A 6,359-nucleotide genomic window follows, 5' to 3' on the forward strand; every position below is an offset into this window, starting at 1 on the left:
TCTAGTTCAGTTCTAGTTCAGTTCTAGTTCAGTTCTAGTTCAGTTCTAGTTTAGTTCTAGTTCAGTTCTAGTTCAGTTCTAGTTCAGTTCTAGTTCAGTTTTAGTTCTGTTGAATTCCACTAATATCTGGTTCTCACTATTTCTTTATTTTTTCTTTTTATGTCTACTTAAGGATTAATAAATATAAATCCAAAAAGAAACAGCCATTAGTACCTGCTTAAAACACATGACTCCCCTTAGAGTCATTTACGCATTAACATATTCCTTTTCATCCCATAAATGTTTCAGTATTTGTAATTTGGTACAATATTTATTTAGATGTTTATTTGTGGTTTATTTTATAGACCTATAAAGTTACAAAAATAACTCCAACCACTCCATCTCCTTCAGCCACTAACTTCGGTCTCATATTCATATGCAGAACAAAAGTTATTCACTACCACAAAAGGTAAGAAACAGTTAGTTTTGTTTTCATACCATCAAGGACATTTGTTACAACAGACACATTTATATGTACAACCCCTTTGAGAAAACTCTTACTCCCACTTACTTTTTCCTTCCTTCAGACCTGTTTTTATAGGTGTGGGTTTGTATTTTCAGTTACCTTTTCATATGTTTGTTGCTACTAATAATTATTATTTATTTGTTTGTTGTAAGTTTTGTTAAATTTTTCTTTGTCTTTTTTTTTTGCTTCTTTCTTAAAGACTCACATGTTTTTCTTATGTATTTTTAATATTCTTTGCAGCAAATATAGCAAGGTGAAGGATGAAAACATTTCTCTATTGGTTTTTGCTAAATTTATTAAGTATACCATTATGAACACACACGCACACACACACAAAGTTAGACAGGTCTGTGCATGTTTATATGTTTTTATTTTAGTAAGTGTTTATATATTTGTTTGCAAATAAATGACTTAAAGGGCGTGAATTGATATTCTGTTTTTGAATGCTTGAGTTGGAGTCTATTGGGATTGGAATAATATTAAACGTTTTGTGGGGAGTTTATTTTTTAATTTCATTATTTTCGTTGAATGTCTTATTGAAAACGTTTTCAAGAGAAAATTCTTTTGCTGAAGAAGTTTGCTATAGAAAAGTGTTTTTCTGAAACAGTTTTCTACAGAAAAGTGTCAGTTTTCTACAGAAAAATTACAGTTTTCTGTATAGAGTATATTTCTGCAGCTGTTTTCTATAGAAAAGTATATTTTTGATGCAGTTGTGTAGAGAAAATTATCTTCCTTTTTGCTACAGAAAATGTTTTGTCAAAGAAGTTTCCTATTTAGATGTTTCTTATCGAAAGAGTTTTTTATAAAAGGTACAATCCTAAAGCAGTTTTCTATAAAAGATTGTCTTGTTAATCAGTTTTCTATAAAAAGGACATTCCTAAAGCAGTTTTCTATAAAGGATTTGTCTTGTTTGATCAGTTTTCTATAGGAAAAAGTTTTCTAGAGCAAATTAACTTTGAATCAGTTTGCAGCAAATATTTTGAAAAAGAAGTTTTCTATGGAAAGTGTTCTGTCGAAGCAGTTTTCTAGAGCAAATTAACTTTAAAGCAGTTTGCAGCAAATGTTTCTATAGAAAAATGTCTTCTGAAAGCCGTTTTATAATTTTTTTAAAAGATGCTTTTATCTGTTGAAATGTGTTGTATTACAGAAGTTTTATATTGAAACGTTTTTTTTTTTCATGAAAAGTGTTTTGACGAAGCAGTTTTTTAAAAAAAAAGTACCTTGAGAAGCACTTTTCTTGAGAAATGTGTATTGATGAAGCAGTTTTCCATATAAAATTGCCTTGATTAAGCAGTGTTCTATAGAAGAAGCAGTGTTCGAAGAAATTTTCCATAGAAATTGTTTTGTTGAAAAGATTTTCTATAGAAAACTTTCTTGTCGAAGAAGTTTTCTTCAGAAAGTGTCTTGTTGGAGAATTTTATGTAGAAAAAGTTTGGAATTGTAATATTTTTACAACAAAGATTCTCGCATTAAAACATTCTAACGAAAAAGAAATCTAGCATTGAGGTTCTGTTGTCAAGAAAGATTTGTCATTGAGAAATTTCTAACTTCTAAATATAAAGAATCTTTTTTGTAATTTATTCATAATAGTTATTTATTATTATAAAGTTTCTGTTATTCTTAGAAATAAAACAAAATTAATTCTTTCCATTAAATATTTAATTAGTCTATCTTTTGTTTTAACAAACAAAAGATAATACTTAAGGTTTTGTATTTTAAAGAAATTAGAATGAAATTATAATATAAAAAAAAAATATTTGTAAATGTTAAGCAGCTTTTAGAATTATCTTTAAATAATAAATACTAACTATAGTTAATATGTTAACATGTGTTTTTAAGTGTTCATATTTAAGGAAATATACTGCAGATTATAAAGCAGCTGCTGGTGGAACTCAGTTCTACCGGGTTGTTCTTATTTAAAAGCTTATTTATATGCTTAACACATATGCAACTAAAACAATGCATTTGAAATTATATAAAGACATTGTAATGTTTTATATTAACTAAAATTTGTATAGATGTTTATAATTATGTTTGTGTGATTAAAATATCTTAATAATATTTTCTCTTTAAACGCCAGATTAATTATAATTTTTAAATAATTATTTCTTGATTGTTTGCCCACTTGTCATTGTTTAAAATTAAACACTTAATTAGTTGTTATTTTTTGATGTTAATTAAATTTATATATTTTTTTCTATTTATTGAAATTTAATCTGAACGTATGAATACTTTTTTTTCAAATAAATATCACTCATACGACAACGTTACGATATTTTTTTTTCTTTTTTTAATTATAGTATTTTTTTAAAGGTTTATATAAACAATTTGTTTTCTAGATTTTATAGAAAATATCTATATAAATTTAAAACTTTTTAACTTGCACCTTTTTGTTGTTGTTGTTGTAGTGTTTAATAACAATCAACTATATTTTTAATCAGAGATTAATTAGTAACATATACACAGATTTATGTTATGTGATAAAAATTATTCAAGTGTACAATTATAAAATAATAAATATATAATATTATTAGTTTAAAATACAACAGTGGTCATAGAACAGAAATCTTTTCTGTAAAGAAAAAAATATATTTTCTTTAGAAAATTTTAAGATTTTTTCTTAAAATGTGTCTTTTATTGAGATTTTTATATAAAAAATGATTTAGCATTGAGTATTTTTTATAGAAAACAATCTTGCATTGAGACTTTTCCTAAGAAAAATATATTACATTGAGATTTTCCTATAGAAAACATTATTACATAGAGGTTTTTTTATGAAAAAACCTTTTGCATTGAGTATTTTCTTAAGGAAATTGTATAGCATTGAGAATTCTCTATTAAAAATAGAAATGGCATTGAAATTTTGTATAGCATTGAAACTTTTTGATTCAGAAATATATTACATTGAGACTTTTTCTGTAGAAAAATGTATTGCATTGGAGAAACATTGAGACTTTCATACTGAAAACATTATAGCATTGAGACTATTGTTCGAAAAAATAGCTCGCATTGAGATGTTTTTATGAAAAAAACGTTTTGCATTAAGTATTTTCTTAAGAAAAATGTATAGCATTGAGAATTTTCTATTAAAAATAGAAATGGCATTGAAAATTTGTATAGCATTGAAATTTTTTTTATTCAGAAATATCTTGCATTGAAACTTTTTCTGTAGAAAAGTATCGTGCATTGAGACTTTCATATAGTAAACATTATTGCATTGAGACTATTGTATGGAAAAAAGCTCACATTGAGTCTTTTTTACGGAAAAATGTTTAGCATTGAGTATTTCCTAAAAAAATTATTCAAAATTTTTGAGATATTTGCAAAGAAAAATATATTTTTTAGATAATTATTTTATTCAAAAGTGTCCTGCATTAAGATAAATTACTAGAAAGATGTTAAGCATTGAGTTATTTTTTTAAGAAACACTCATTGAATTGTTGTTTTATGAAAGAAAATTTTTGAAATTTTTCTTAAGAAAAGTATTGAGTCTTTTCTACTGAAAGTAGTTTTACATTGAGACTTTTGCATAGAAAAGTATCTGCCAGCTATTTCTATTGAAAAAAATGTTTTGCCTTGAAACTTTTCTACAAGAAAGTTTCTCGCATTTAGACTTCTTTTAGATAATGATCTCGCATTGAGACTTTTCTATAGAAAAATGTCTTGCATGTTTTATAGAAAAGTGTCTAGAATCGAGACTTTGATCTCAATTGAACAATTTTTGTAGAAAAATGTCTTGCATCAACACTTTTATAAAGAAAATTATCTTGTATCGATACTCTGATCTTAGTAATGATCTTGCATTGAGACCTTTCTATCGAATAGTGTGTCGCATTGAACAATTTTTATAGAAAAATGTCTTGCCTTAACACTTTTCTAAAGAAAAGTATCTCGCATTGAGACTTTGATCTTGGTAATAATCTTGCATGTTGAATTTTCTATAGAATAGTCTTGAATAGAAAATTATCTAAAACTGAGATTGTATAATATAATATTGACTTCCATTAAAGATTTTCTATAGAAATATTCTTCGCATTAGAAAAATGCTTTCGCATTAAGTCTATTCTATAGAAAATGTCTCGCATTAGGATATTTATATAAAAAATTGACAGGCGTTGAGATTTTTCTATAGAAAAGTTCTTTCATTGAGAATTTTCCATAGAAAAGAGTACCGCATTAAGAACACAGTCTCGCATTATGACATTTATATAGATAAGTGTCTCGCATTGAGAGTTTTAATTAGAAAATTATCTTTCATTGATACTTTTGACACACTGTTCTTCAAAATTATGCTAATTAGTAAAAATGATGAATGTATAAAGTATTTTTTTTAATTTCAGAAAAAAATCAACGGCAATATATTTAAAAGCATTATTTAATGTTATATAATAAATGATATTTCCAAAAAAAAGAAAAAAAGAAAAATATGTGAATTAAAAAAATATATTTAAATTTGATAATAATATGATTGACTACCTTTAGCAAGTAATTTAAAACCAGAATAATTTTCAAAATAATATGAAAATAAAGTTCGCACACACACACTGCTACACCAACCAAGTTAAAATAAATTTCATAAATCACTGTACGCACTCACACAATTTTCAACATTTACGCACTTTAAGCAAAAAAAAACGAATTTTGTTTTCGGAAAAGGGAAATATGCAAATAAAAATAAAAATTTGAACTGTAGAAGACCAGTTGGAGTAAAGTAGAACAAAGCGTAGATGAGGAGATAGAAAATATTGTGAATGTGATTTATATATAACGATTGGTTGGCATTTTCCACCAAAATTTAATCAAACAGAAAATCTGAAATCTGAAATGAAATATTGACATAAATGATATGAACGCTAGCATACAAATGATGATATGAATGACTAACGGACTGACTGACTGTACGCACAAATGGGCGAATGAGTGAAGGATTGACTGATTGAATGGTTGAGTAAATGATTGAACGATTGACGATATGTTTGTTGTATGGCAGGATATCAAGTTGATGGTTGTTGTATGTAATAAATATAGAGCTTTATTAATGTATGTTTGTGTTGGAGTTTATGAAACAAATAACTGAGAAGAATTAAACTGCTGTTAGCCTTCTCATAGGAAATTTACAAATTAAAATAAAATCCAACAATTTGTTCAGGATCAGTCCTTCAATATTGTTTCTGACTGAGTTAATAATAATGCGAAATATCGGCTTTTTTTTATTCATCTCACTGTATTGTAGTATAATATTGCAGAGAAAGTATGAATGTAAAGTAAAATAAAATGATTGAATGATATGATGCTTGATGCCGCTACCCCATCCAAAATACAAACATAAATATGGTTGGTTGTATGTGTAATAAACCTTGATGCGGATATAACTGACATAATGACATTAAGCACAATTATTTACGCATGCAATTTAAATATCATATAAAATATCAAACAACATTTTATAAAACACTAGTATGTAGTAGTAAAGCTGTAATACACACATACAAAACATTCACTTATATATACATGCGTTTTTCTACAATTACCGATTTATTTTCTTTTTTTTACTATCAAAACCTACCTCGCAGTTTTTCTGAAAGACAATCAGTCCCATATTTGCAATAGATTAGACTATATAATAGACTATATAATAGGCTATAGAATAGACTATTGATAAGACTATAGACTACACTATACTATGAACTAGACTATAGATTAGACTAGAGACTAGACTATAGACTAGACTATAGACTAGACTATGGACTAGACTATAGACTAGACTATAGACTAGACTATACACTAGACTATAGACTAGACTATAGACTAGACTATAGACTAGACTATAGACTAGACTATAGACTAGACTATA

At 26.4% G+C, this 6,359-nt stretch overlaps 1 protein-coding gene across 2 annotated transcripts in view; it reads right to left on the bottom strand.

Annotated features, from left to right (window-relative positions):
• Positions 1–6,359, bottom strand: part of LOC111677987 (CUGBP Elav-like family member 4) — a 461,863-nt gene that overhangs the window by 355,308 nt on the left and 100,196 nt on the right. The window lies entirely within an intron of this gene.

This window comes from Lucilia cuprina, chromosome 5, assembly GCF_022045245.1.
Source record: "Lucilia cuprina isolate Lc7/37 chromosome 5, ASM2204524v1, whole genome shotgun sequence".
Lineage (NCBI taxonomy): Eukaryota > Metazoa > Arthropoda > Insecta > Diptera > Calliphoridae > Lucilia > Lucilia cuprina.